A 14,653-nucleotide genomic window follows, 5' to 3' on the forward strand; every position below is an offset into this window, starting at 1 on the left:
AAGCACCACATTTATAGACTCCCATGTAGTTGACTTTGTTGTACGAAGCACTCAACTCTCAACCACAGATGGAGGTTCACAGTCAGACTTCTGCCAGGTTTTTAGGCAGCAAAAGCACTCTGGTTACTTTCAGGGAAAGACTGGCTTTTCCCTGAGCCTTAATTTAAGTGCTGTGATGGCTCAAACATAACACACAAAAAAAGCTGAACATATCTCTGGTCGCTGCAAATGCATTTTGTTCTGCAAATCTGGTATTTTATTGAATAGAAACAAAGAAAGAGGGAAGAGCATCAAACCCTCAAATTGTGTAAAGTGCATTTTTTGGTTTCTAAATGACATACAATTACAATGTAACACGATGTTTGTCTTTGATAAGCAAGTGTTATTTTCTCTCATCTCTTTTTATTGTACAATACAAATCTATAGATCAATAGAAATCAATAGAAACATATGAATCAATAGAAATTATTACATCAATTTATTGTTTTTTCTTTTAATTGAACATTTTACCATCGTTATAGGCCATTTTTGAAGCAAAAACAGCTTGAAGAAAAGGTTCAAACCTAAATGAAAACCACGAGTAACGGGCATTATATGGGAAAATTACAAATTTGTAAAATCATTGTACAAACCACAAAAGCAAAGTCATCATGACCCTTTAAATAATAAAATAAATTCATCCACATCCTGTAAATCTTTACACAGGTACATTAAGAGGTACAGGACAGGTACAGACCAGGCGAACAACTAAAATAGTCACAGTAAAGGGATTCATGCAAGCAGAGCAGAGCGTTGCTGCTCTAAACTTTGGTCCTGTCGGAGTGAAAATTTCAGCTGGCACCAGCATGTCGCTCCTCTTTAGCTGAGAGGTTGTGGGGTTAAGCTGACTTGCAGACTGCGCCCTTTGAAAGGTGGAGCATTAATTTCCGTGTTGTGGTGAAAGCTATGTGGTTATATGATCACATTAGTAATGTAGGAGTGAGTCAGAGGAGCAGCTAAGCCCAAGACTAACAGGTCAGCACAGTACAGTCGAGTGGAACCAAGAGCCCTTCAAACGTATGGCAGATGTGGCTTTTTTTATTATACTTCTGCATCAGGATGTACCAAATGGAAATATTCCCCCCGGGATTATCACTGAGAATTACATTAAGTGAACTTCATGCGTCATTCCTGTTTTGTCTTTTTTTTAGTGCTTGCAGCTTGAACTCGCGCAAAAATATAGTTTAATATATGTCTGCCATGAATCATTGGAGTAGGAAGCTATTGAAGGTACAGTATATGTAAATTAATGTCTAACAGGGGTAAATACATGTGTTTATACTGTCACGATAATTCTGTAGGACATAGTATGATACCTTAACATCTGTCCACTATCATTTATTTTTATTTGTCTTGCTCAAGGACCTAACAAAAACAGAGAGATGCAGTGGGAGTGCAGTCTGTGCAAGAATGACAAGATGTCAGTACATTAACAAGGCTACAGCTTCTGCTGAAACCTATTTTTTGGTTTCAGCATTTGTTGCTTAATGGAATATGGAGAAGAAAGTAAAATTTTGTACCGTATCTTTCTCAAGGTTGTGAACTCCATCATGAAGAAGTCACCTCTTCTTCAAACCCGACTCACATTTTCAGATCCTTTTCAACATTTCCTGTCTCCGTCTCAAAGACAACTCCTCGTGGAGGCACGACAGGCCAGGACACGTTTAAGCAAAGCATATGCTACTCTATTTTCACAAAATATTTACCACTTTTGGATTGTTTGCTCTCAGTGGTCTGTTGATATGGGTTTTAGATGAATTGATTCTGTTAACTCTTTTTTTTTAAACTGTGAATTGCATAAAAGCATAAATGTTTTTGTTATCATGGTGGGAGCATTTGGAAAAGAGGAGATTTGTAACACATGCATTACATCCAGCTGTTTCAACTCTAATGCTTAATAACTAGTGTAGCGCTTCCTATGTACCCCTTGAACTGAGATACAGCGCCCTGGGTCCGTTCCCTTTAATAACACACAACTAGGGAAATTTTCACTCTCTTGGATCTGACAACTGAACGTAAAATTATTTAGCAAATTGTTGTGTGTTTTTACCTGTAAGTTCTCGCGCTGTAAATCCCTCACACTCAAATAAACCTCTTATTAATACCACAAATGAACGAAGGAAATAGTGCCCAAAGTACAGTATTTATTTACAAACGTCAGCGGCACATTAACAGGAAACCCACCCACTTAAACAAACTGAGGGTGAAACTCCATACAACTGCAAATATTTGTGAAACTTCAAACACATTTACCTGTGTGGGCCCACATGAAGTGAAAAACAAAAGAAAACATTAAAGAAAAAAGCCGGCAATACCCTAAAATAACCCGTTGCAGGCCTGATCCTCAGATAATGGCGGATGATCAGAGTTAGTGAGTTCACAGTCTTAGCTAGTGTACGCAATGTGAGCGTGCGGATAGGGTTACTCACTCTCGGCAGTCCATACTCCCTTGTTGCTGCTAGCAGTCCCACAGGCCACGTAGGAGCCTCGTGGTAAAAAAAAACCTTAACTCCACAAAAGTCCAGTCCTGTACACAGCGGCAAAAACTTAACCCAACTCTGCGTCGGCAAAAAGTAAATCCCAACTCTGCGTCGGCGACAAACACAGTCCAGCTCTTTGTCGAACAAACCAACAGCCCCAGCCTCTTACTGACAGGAGAGGCTACTGTATGTGATGTCCTCAACTGGAAACAGTCTCTCTGCAAAACTGTTAGCTAATCGCTATCAGTAGATATTTGACATGACACTTAATGTCCGCCGGAGAGCACAAGCTGCTTCTCGCTTCGCCCTCACGTTTGCTTCGCTCTCTCAATCTCCTCCCCCCTCACGTTTGCTTCGCTCACCAGCCAATCAGAGTTCACAAGGTATAACTTTACACCAAACACTTCACAAACATTAACTTAATCCATCACAAAGTAAATACTTGCAGACAGTATGCATAATACAACTTATTTTTATACATTGACACCCACTATGAAAAAGGGAAAAATCTTAACACAATTTATTAGGATCTCAATCAAAATTTCACATTTTCACCAAAACTTTAACACTGGGGGGTTTACCCCGGGGTTACATCCTCCCCCTTCTAAAAGTCTGGCTGTTCCAGCCAGTCAGTTCTCCCTTTCAGGGAGAAAAAATGGTCATCAGGTGACCTTCTCGAGGTTGTCCCCGCTGCAGGTGGGACACCAAACTGTGAAACTGTACAAAGGCACAGGTACCTTAGCAATTTCGTTCTCTCTCTCGCTGGCGATGCATAGTCTCATCCCTCTCTGGACTATGACCAGAGGTTTGTCCATAGGTTCTCCTGGTTCATCATAACTTAGACGAATGACTGGCCTTACAACCCGTTTAGCAACTGGACCACTGTCAGCATCCACTCCATCATTGGGCTCACTAGGCATTGGGACGTCTTCCATATCCAGTCCTGTGTCCACCACAGGGTCCTCTGATGGTGGTATGAAACTATCAGTTCTCCCTCCAGCCACTAAAACTGGGTCAGCAATCCTTTCATCGCTGCCATCGGCACCTTGGACATCACCTTGGACATCACCTCCTTCCAGGTCCACCACCTCCGGCTTACTTCTAGCCCGGTTCAAGGGACATAATAAAGGGGACAGATCAGACCAATCAGTATTCATAGTTCTTCTGAGGGAACAGTGAAGATCCTCCTCCTCGCTCTCTGGATCACTGTGCTCTTTCTCATCAGTTCTTTGCTTTGCATTTTGTTGCTCCCTCCTTTGACTCAACGCATTAGCTGCTCTAGTGCATGGTCTCTGAGGTGTATACTTCTCGTCTCGATTTTCTGGCATCCTAACCCAGAATCCTATGGGTAAAAGATGGTTTCGGTGAAGAGTCTTTACTATCCCTCTCCCCCTTTCAGGCTTTACTCGGTAAACTGGGAGATTTGGAAGTTTCCCCATGACTATATATGGTTGAGGATTCCACTTTTCTCGTAACTTGTGTTTTCCTGGAATCCCGAGGGCTCGAACCAGCACTCTGTCTCCTTCTTGCAGGTCGTGCACTCTGACCCTCATATCATAGCCTCGCTTGTTTTTCTGATGATTCTTTTGCGAAGCTTCAGATGCTAGTTGGTAGGCATGACGTAACTTCTCTCTTAACCTGCCCACATACTGGTGGTAGTCTTTTACCTCTCTGCCATCCTTGGATATGTCGAAACACACATCAATGGGCAGACGGGCCTCTCTGCCAAACATTAAGAAATATGGCGAATAGCCTGTCACTGCGTTACGGGTGCAGTTATAGGCATGCACCATACTAGCTACATGTTGGCTCCAGCTCTGCTTTCGCATTGGGTCAAGAGTCCCAAGCATGGATAAGAGAGTACGATTGAAACGCTCTGGCTGGGGGTCTCCCTGTGGGTGGTAAGGAGTGGTTCGGGATTTCCTTATCCCCAACATGGTCAAGAGTTCTTTTATCAACAGACTCTCAAAATCCCGCCCTTGGTCAGAATGTATGCGGGCTGGCAGGCCATAATGGACAAAGAATTTCTCCAGCAGCACCTTGGCTACTGTTGCGGCCCGTTGGTTAGCTGTGGGAAAAGCTTGGGCGTACCGAGTGAAATGGTCAGTGACCACTAGGATGTTACAGACTCCTCGTGAGTCTGGTTCAACTGACAGAAAATCAATACACACCAGGTCCAGAGGACCGCTACTGGTTATCTGATGCAGTGGAGAAGCCTTTTGGGGCAAAGTCTTCTGAACCACACATCTCCCACAGCTTTTGATGTACTGCTCAATATGAGCAGCCATTTTGGGCCAATAAAATCTCTCTCGAACCAGCTCCATGGTCTTCTCAACACCTAAATGTCCAAAATTATCATGCAGAGACCGCAGTACAAGTGGCCGGTGTTTTTCGGGAAGAACCAACTGGAGCATTTCCATACCATTGGGCTTCACAGTCTTCCTGTACAAGAGCCCATTCCGCAGCTGGAGCTTTTCCCCTTCTCGCTGAAGAAGGGCGATCTCTGGGTGGCTGCTCGAAATAGCGCAGGGCCACTTTCTGGCTCTCATTTCCTGTTTCACTTTTCCAATGGCTCCGTCCAAATCCTGGTCCTGTTGTAGGTCTAGATTACTCAGCAATTCCATCGGGGGTTCACCCAGTTGGACTGGATACACATATAGGTCTGGAATGACTGAGGGTGATGCACCAAGTTGAAGAACACATCCACTTGGGATGTCAAAAGGCTCACTGACCCTCACAGTTTTGCAGAGAGCCTTCACTCCAGAAGGGGGTATCCACCCCTCATCTTCAGGGTTTGCCTTCCTGGACAACAGATCCGCATCTACATTTTCTTGGCCTGGCCTATACTGTATGCCAAAATCATAAGTAGACAGGGCAGCTAGCCATCTATGCCCTGTGGCACTGAGCTTGGCTGTAGTGAGAACGTAGGTGAGTGGGTTGTTGTCAGTTCTCACGGTGAACTTAACGCCATATAGGTAGTCGTGGAATTTATCCACCACAGCCCATTTTAGCGCCAAGAACTCAAGCTGATGGACTGGATAGTTTCTTTCAGAGTTCCTCAGCTTTCGGCTGGCAAAGGCCACCGGGCGCAAACCCTCCGGGTACGCTTGGTAGAGAACTGCACCTAAGCCCTCAAAACTGGCATCCACATGCAATATGTAAGGCTTGATTGGGTCAGCGAATGCTAGCACTGGAGCATGTGTAAGACAGTGGATTACTTTCTGAAAAGCAGCGGTGCAGGTTGGTGTCCATCGGTCTCCAAAAGGCTGCGACTTCTTAAAATAGGTGGTCCCTTGTGCTACAGCTTGCTTGCCCCGGTTGGTTGGTTGGTAACCTTTTGTCAGATCAGTCAGAGGCTTTACAATAGCTGAGTAGTTGGCGATGAAGCGTCGATAATATCCGCAGAACCCCAGGAAGGATTGTAGGGTTTTGAGATCAGTAGGCTGCTGCCAGTGAGTGACTGCTTGTATTTTCTCCGGGTCGGTAGCTATCCCATCAGCAGACACAATGTGGCCAATGTACTTGACCTGAGGCTGGCAAAATTGGCACTTGTCAATGGATACTTTCAGGCCATATTCCTGCAGGCGGTCAAGCACTTTGAGGAGGCGTTCCTCGTGTTCCTCCAGTGTCCTACCGAACACTATCAGGTCATCGAGATACACCAAGCACTGGAGCAGGTTCATGTCTCCCACGGCCTTTTCCATCAGTCGCTGGAAGGTGGCAGGAGCTCCGGTTATGCCCTGAGGCATACGCTCAAATTGGAAAAATCCAAGTGGGCATAGGAAAGCTGTTTTCTCCTTGTCTTCTTCCGCCATTGCAATCTGATAGTAGCCGTTTCTCAGGTCCAACACAGAAAACCATCGACTCCCAGTCATGGAGTCTAAGGCCTCATCTATTCTAGGGACGGTGTACTGATCTGGGATTGTCCGGGCATTGAGGGTCCGGTAATCAATACACATCCTGATTGTGCCATTCTTTTTTCTCGCCACGACAATGGGAGACGCATATGGACTGCGTGACTCCTTGATTATTCCAGCCGCCAGTAGTTTTTGCAGGTGGCGCCTCACATCATCTATATCTCCTGGTGCAAGACGTCTGGATCTTTCTCTGAACGGTCGTGTGTCGCTAAGGCGGATTGCGTGTTCTACATCTTTTGCCAGCCCTACATCCCATTCCCCCAGAGAAAAAACTCCAGCTTTTTCAGACAATTTTTTTATGAGTCTCTCTTTCCAGGCACTTGGGATTGGAGAATCTCCAAAGTTGAATAATCCTGGATCTATAGCTTCAGAGGGGATCTCATTCCTCTTAAGTGCAGTCACGATTTCGGCTTTATGGACACAGGCTACGACAGTGCCCTTAGGAATTGACTTGGCTTTCAGCGACTCATTCCTAAACAACACTGAAAAATCATTGTTGTTTATATCTGAAGGCAGGAGAACACACGGGGGCACCATAACCCCGGCTGGGAGAGGGGTTTTGACGGGGGCCTCAATTATTAACACATCTTGGTCCCATGACTCCTTTGCAGTCACCTTACAGGATGCAAATACTGCCCCACCAGGGGGGATTTGGAGTGGTCCGGGGCCAGTCCACCTTATTTGTCCAACACCATCATCTATGGGCCCTGGGGAAAATGGTTTTTTGACTTGTGCAGGTGACTCTGCACAGACCCGCCAAGCTTGAGCTGGCCCACAACTCTGAGTTCTGCTGGTGCCATGCTTGGGTCCATGATGAAAACTCCTTGCATTTGTTCCAATAATCACTGGGGCCTGCTCTGGCCCTTTTGGGTCTGGGCACACCAAAGCTAACACAGTCTTGGGATCATGATGAGTCCCATCATCTGGGAACATGACATTCATTGCCACATATCCTTTGTAGGGATAACTAGACTCACTCAGGCCCCAAAGGGCTAGGCTAGAAATGGGATGGATGGGCAAGTGTGACAGGTGTGCCGAGTACCAGCTTTCGAATATTAAGGTTACACTCGAGCCACTATCCATCAGTGCTGTTACTGGTTGACCCTCGATAATCACCTCACTCAGTGACGCTTCTCCCACTAACCCCTCAGGGAGGGTTGTGGCTTCTTCCGTATCTACAGTGCTCCGCTTGACAGAACAATGGGTGTTGGGTGGCTCTGTACCTCGAGTTTTGGGCTCCTGTTTGCTTCCTTTCTGTCTCCTTAGTGAGCGAATTAATTTCTGTATGACAGTTGCAGTGTCTTCAGGGGCTGTACAGTGTGTGGCTATGTGACCATCTCCACCGCAGTGGTAACAGAAGAAATCCTCTCCTTCCACCCGGGATCGTGGTTTTCCTGGATTACTTGAACGTGTGAGACTGGTATTACTGTCCCTACTATCTCTGAAGCCTTTCTTCCACCCAAACTCCTTGGACACCCTAGAGTCTGCGTAGGCCACAGACATTACACTGAATTGATTTTGCAGATCCTCTACCTGTTTTTTCAAGGCCTGAACCTCACCGCTGATGGTCATTTTGTCTCCTTTCTCCCTTTGAGACACTTTAGACTGCTTATTCCCTTGCGTGGGTTTTGGCCCTGCTGTGAACTCAGACATCTGGGACCGCAGCTCATTAATGTGTGACTTTAAGTCTCCAACATCACACTCCATTTGTTTATCTTCTTCTTCCACCCTCACCTGCCTGACTGCAGGTTTAGCTTGGTGGGGGCCAGTTTTCTGTCTCAATAACTGTTGATTTTCCTCTTCTCTGATCTCATGTAACAGAGTCAAGAAAGGAGGGGGGTTGCTTTTTCTCTCTCGTAATCTCAACTGCAGAAGCAGTATGTCAGATTCGGTAGCTCCTCTGAGGAGTTGTTCCACACGAGCACTGTCTCTCTGGTTGGGGGACAGTCCTCCTCTGTGTACCACTTTAGTTAATAATCGCTCCACTCTCCTCAGGAAGTCCGACAGTCGTTCCCCAGGACCTTGCCTCAATGCTCTGAAAGAAAAGTAGAGGTCCTCTGGGGTCTCTGAGATCCCAAAAGCCCTTTCCAGGGCCTCAATGTATTCCTCGGGCATTGCATCAGGGTCATTAGCTCTCACAGCTTGGGCTATGTCTAGGGCAGGACCCCTCAAGCTTTCCACAATTCTCTTTCGTTTTTCACGAACAGAGCAGTCGCATTCTTCTACCATCAATCGGGCCTGCTCTAACCAGGCGTCTAGGTGCTCTTCCCCAGCAGGGGCGGGAGTAATTCCAGAATATATCCTCAGCCGTCGAAAAACACTACTCTCGGAAGTGGGCCTCATGGTTTTGGCTAGCAAGTCTCCTACTGCTCGTATAATGGACTCCGCCGAGTTCCCTCCGGCTAGATCTGAGAGTTCTGGTTCTGGTTCAGTGGTTGTCCTTGGAGCGCTGGCAGGGGTCTCTTCCCCCTCACTGGGGCCATGCAGGGTCCAAAGCTCACCTCCCTCCCCAGCAGGTACATCCAGGGGAATGGTTTTAGTGTTCACTCGTTCACTACACTCACACAATACCATTAACGAGTGTGAATCTGGGTCAAACATCCGCCCCTTAACTTTCACTCTCCCAAGGGCCTTAATAGCTCCGACAGTCTCTTCAATATGCTCTACTGTGGTGTCTATGGGGACCCGTTTAACCACAATGGAATGGTTTAGGTCTACCCCTTCCCCTTTACACCAGTTCTGCAATAGAGACATGTTTTTTCTTACTTAACAAGTTATTACAATAATAGCCGCAAACATGGGGTTGGCGTTTAACAAGGGCAAGGCATGAAAACAATAACCATTAACTCACACAGTTACTAAAGGGTTTACACTAGTTTTCATTCAGAACTACTCCACTCGGTAGGAGCCACCCCACTGATGTGTTTCCACTCAAATAATTCCAACCTGAAGAGCAAATAGAGGACCAAGAACTCAGGATGTAAAAGTAATAAACTGGCATAGGTTGTTAAATTGATTTCTTTTCCCCCACCTTGGGTACATTCATGTGAAAAAGATGGTTTTCGCTACAGGCCTCAGTTAGGAGGTTAAACCGCTTATGACAGTATAGTTAGGAAAAAAGAGTGAGCAAGTATGGTTTGTCAGAAGAAATCCTCTTCTCTCTAATAAGGAACATGACAGCATGGCTAAGGTCTGAGCAAACCACAAGACTTCTGGGACAAAGTCCTTTGGACAGATGAGACCAAAGTTGAGGATCCTATCCTTCTTTAAAAAACATCATAGGTCATTTTCGGAGGCACGTTTTATGGCCAATAACTACGTTTTAAAATAAAATTAAGCGACCTCTAGCGATTGTGCATGAAAGGGCTTGTGAACATCGTGTTCGGTTAGCTCCTGCAAATCCTGAAGAAATATGTAAACGTTGATTTTTCTCAGATTTCTGAAAAGTCTCTGGGGACATTAGGTGCCACAGGGAAAGCTTAAACATTAATGTGTTAAATGTGTGTGTTAAGCATTAATGTGTGACAAGCGTGTGAAAGCAGGGGATCCATATGGTAGATCTACAGTACACTAAGGAAGCGCATAAGTCATTGTTGTATGTGTCACAGAGGTGCTGCAGTTACTACAGTTCAGATATGTTTCTTTTGACAGACTGAATGAAACCGCACAGTTTTACTGAAGGACAAGAAAGGAGGAACTTGCAAGCTTAAGACAGAAAAGCAGTGTGCAATCTGCTTCCAATTTTAGCCAGAGGACTGACTAAGGTTTTAAATGATCCAATCCTGCAGATAACATACACAATGAAAAGTTTATCACAAAGGATGTTCAGGACAGAATTTCATATCAGCCTTCACTTTCCCCACAGAATGAATTGGGTTGCATTCCCCTGTAGGACTTCTGCACGTCTGGCTGGGGCAGCCTGCATTGGCAGAAGGGATTAGGCCAAGTGCCGATGGCTTCATTTGATTGGCTCTCTTGGTGCAAAGGCCTGTCTATCATTACAAATGACAAATTTTAAAATCCTTTGAAAGTACAATAAAAAAAACCTAAATATTTAGTGAATGTTTTATCACAGTGAGACTGTCTTTCCTGTTTGCAGCTTCCTAGAGGCCAAACACGTGACAGGAAAAAGTATCTCTGTCTGGGAAGGCTCATTTCGCAGCACACTGGAGAGATTATTGTGTTGCCTCTTTTATAATCCTAACAGGATTTCTCCAGAATCAAGGATTTGCTACATTTGATACAAAATGTTGGCAGGACTGTTGGCTGAACTTTAGGTGACAGAGGATGCCTTAGTGGGTAGTGTTAGTATGTGCTTTAAATACTTCTAAAAAAAAAAAAATGAGGGGATCCCTCAGTCATCACAGTATAACACCAACTCAGTTAAACCTATCGTTCTGTCCAGTTAGGAAGAATAAACCATTGTGAATCCATTTGAGCTGCTATGGTGCAAATAAAAGTAACAATAGGTGCACTGGAGAGGCAACAACATAACAACCCCTCAAAAAAGGGAATAGTTTTAAAGGTGGTGGCCACAGACCATTGCTGCCTCAATATTCCTCCTGAATTATTCATTTTTTTCTAGTTTTGCTTTTTGTTAGTGCCATGTCACTACTGGTAGCATGAGAGGAAACCTGCTCTGCATTCAGGATGCACCTCCAGGATGGTACATCCACATGTGAAGTCGCAAGAAGGTTTGCTTGTCTCCCAGTGCAGTCTCAAAAGAGTGGAGGAAATGCAAGAAGATGGGCTGTTGCACAGTGAGAGCTAGACAAAAGTAGCTGCTCATTTCTGTGAGCAGGAACAGAAGGAGTACTGCCAGAGCCCTGGAAAATGACCTCCAGAGGGCATGTTTCTGTCTAAACTGTCAAAAACAAACTCCATGATGGTGGCATGAAGGCCCAGTGTCTTTTAGTGGGACCTGTACTCGATTGGCATTCACCCAAGAACACCAGAAGTGGCAGGTCCATCACTGGTGCCCCATTCTCTTCACAGATGATGTTGCAGGCAGAATAATGTTCTTTCACATCTGTGACACGTGTTCAGTGTGAACCTGCTCACAGAGCGAATGGGGCTTTACAACCTCACTTTGTGTTATACTGCGATGATCCCTTAATTTTTTGAGTGATATAAATCAAAAATATATATAACAACAGTTGACATATAGTCTTTAATATTTTTGTCTGCCATATTGTCCTAAGTGTTTAATGTTACATATGCTTAAGATGGCTCTTAATAATAATATGAACTTTTTTAATTCATTTAAAAAAATCACTACACATGCTCATTTTCACCTCTGATAATGTAGTACTGCTTGCTAGCAAGAAGTTTAAGGACCCTGTTCATGGGCCAAACCATTGCTGATGCCTGGCATTATTTATATTCATTAATTATATATTTAGCTAGAAGACGTAAGCTCGGCCTGTCCATCAGTCACAAATAATCACTGTGTTAGTACACACCTATTGTCTGACTTCTCAAGGCAATGATCCAATAACATTCAGCTACTTACAACTGTCCTCACTTCCCAATAAATGCTGCACAAGTCCCAAGTTTCTGATGGAGATTCCATCTCTGATTCAAATTATAACTTATGTAATTCAAGCATTTAGCAGACTCAGTTAATCAGAGTGATTAACAATTAGTGTAACAGTAAAATAAGTGAAAATTCCTCAAGCATCAACGGTAAGTAGCCAGATAAATCAGAGTGCCATGGGTAAGTGTCATGCCAATTGTTGCTGAAATTGACTCTTTGATTCTGTAATTAATATAATAATTAAACTGTAATTAAGAACCAACATATGAGATGCCGCAGCCAAAAGGATAAGCCGCAACTACTGCGTGTGGGAATAGCCTAAACTAATTAAGTTTAAATAATGTTGCGCAAGCAGAAATAATGTTGCATTCATTGATGTTCTCAAGCTCCATGTCCTGTTTTGTCGTGTGCTGACAAGTTGGCTCTTATATGAAATAAGCTACTGTACATATTGAGTGCATATACCGTTTTCATATTCTGCAATATTCATGACAAATGCATTCAGTCATATTGATAAGGTCACCGTGCAAGTCATTTATGTTTCAGCAACTAAGTCGAGACATTTTAGATTATGTTCTCTGTATCTGTGTGTTGTGACATGTGATGTAAAATGACATTTCAGCCAGATTTGCCCTTTTCAACCATGTATCTTTCAGGCTCCTGGAATACGCTATAGGTGAGATTTGGACAGACAGGCACAATGAATCCAGTTCTTGAGGAACAAGGACAGACAATGTCCGCTGGACAGTTTGGGTGCAATCCAGGCAATAAATTGAGCTGAAAGTTAAAAACAAGAAACGTCTGAGCAAACTAGGCAAATGCATGCTGACAGCAGGGACTGTAAGTGGACAGGTACAGAAGAAGCAACATATTTACCCCCTCTTTGCTCTCCTGAACAGGAGCAACACTTTTCACTATGTCTAAGATGCCCTTAGTATTTTCTTTCATGGTAATTTGTCTTATTTCAGTGCAAATGTTCCCATGGAAGCTACGTATAGCTGCCTTAGACTGTCATTCCCTTTGTAACAATGCTATTCAAAACCCATAACATTTAAAGTACTTTTGAATGTGCTTCATTTATGTAATTATATATGGAAAAAAGTGATATTTTTATGCCATTTATCTTAGCCGTAATTCAGTCTCAATCTCACAATTTTCTCACACTACTCTAATGCTCCCCGCTCTCATCTTACTAAGAAACAGCCACAGGTCAACTACAGTGCATAAAACTCTGCTGCTTTGTTTTAATGAGGACCAGAAAGAGTGTCCATATAGAGTGTGCTATTGAAATTGATTTTAAGACCTTTTTATTGGTTCATAAAGCAAGAAATGCTTCTGTACCAAAGGGCAAATTTGATATGAACCAGGCAAGACCTGGTAGCTGTTTCCTGACCGTTGCACAGACACAGCAGCCATTATGGATCCAGCCTTTGGAAGAGCCAACCAGAAATTGTAAATATTGAATTGAAAGAAAGTCAAAGAGGAAAACAAACTTAATTTAGATTTTATCGTAATGTAGATGGACAGCACTGAATCCTGAGAGACTGCCTGACTGGTTGTTGGATATTGTTCAGTTTTGCCTCCAGATTACGCTGGAACTATTAAGCATTATGAAATACAGTGTCCCTCAAAGCTACTGACGGACCTGTTAGAATGCAGGCCTGGAAAAGGTAATAATATTTTTCCTGCACACTGAGAACTGGGATGCTGCTGCAGACTGCGACACTGAGGAGAGTCAGGTATGTGATGCCCTGACCTCTAGGGCCTCAGGAAATGTTGGTATCTGGCCACAGTGGCTGCAGGGTGATGAGAGGGGGTCTGGCTAGCCCTTCCTCTATCTTGTAGTGGCCACATCGCTATTCTTATCCACCCACTATCCCTCCATCCGGTTGAGCTTCAACAAGCTACTGAGAGCTGTAGTCATAGCAACATGCAGGCCTGCTGATGCCCTTGGGGATCATTTCTTGACAGAATTCCTTGGTGTCCTCTCTAAAAGGTTGGCCCCTCTGCTGAATAGCTGTTTATCTTTGCAGATGTGCAAGTTTCAGTGTCCGCTGGCTACCTTCAACTCTCTGCTCTGCTCTGTTCTGTTTTCCTCGCTACTTTTGAATGCCAAACCTAATCTCTGAATTAAGTGAGGAATTTAAAGCTGTAAAATCAGTGTGTTATTCACAAAGCCATGGGCTAAAAACAGACAGAAGAGGATGTATCCCTTGGTCCCTGAGTCAATAACCGTTACTTGCACTTGTATAATAAAGTTATCGGTGGTAATGAACAATTTTACCTACAACATAGACTCTTTGACAACAAGTATAAAAGTGCAGGCCATTGTTTCCATGCTTAGTTCACAAATCTTGCCTTCTGTGCACTAGAGAAAAGTTGCTGAGGCGTTTCTGGCATTTGCAATGACACACATACCCGACAAACAGCCTGTCAGGGGTCTTTGAAGATCCAACAGAATGGGTATTCTTCCGGTAACTGAAGAAAGAAACTGTAAAGTGTTTGAGGGGCAGAGAAAAGAAGAATAACTAGGGAAAGACGTGCACCATCAGAATCCACTGCCAAAATCAAAGGCGAAAATAACCATTCTCAATCAAAAATATGTAATCCCTTTTAGAGGCAGAACCAGCTGGTGCAGCATCATTTGTCACCGCTGTGCACCTTTGATACAGATAGATGAT

The sequence above is a fragment of the Archocentrus centrarchus genome, chromosome 10, assembly GCF_007364275.1.
Source record: "Archocentrus centrarchus isolate MPI-CPG fArcCen1 chromosome 10, fArcCen1, whole genome shotgun sequence".
Taxonomy (NCBI): domain Eukaryota; kingdom Metazoa; phylum Chordata; class Actinopteri; order Cichliformes; family Cichlidae; genus Archocentrus; species Archocentrus centrarchus.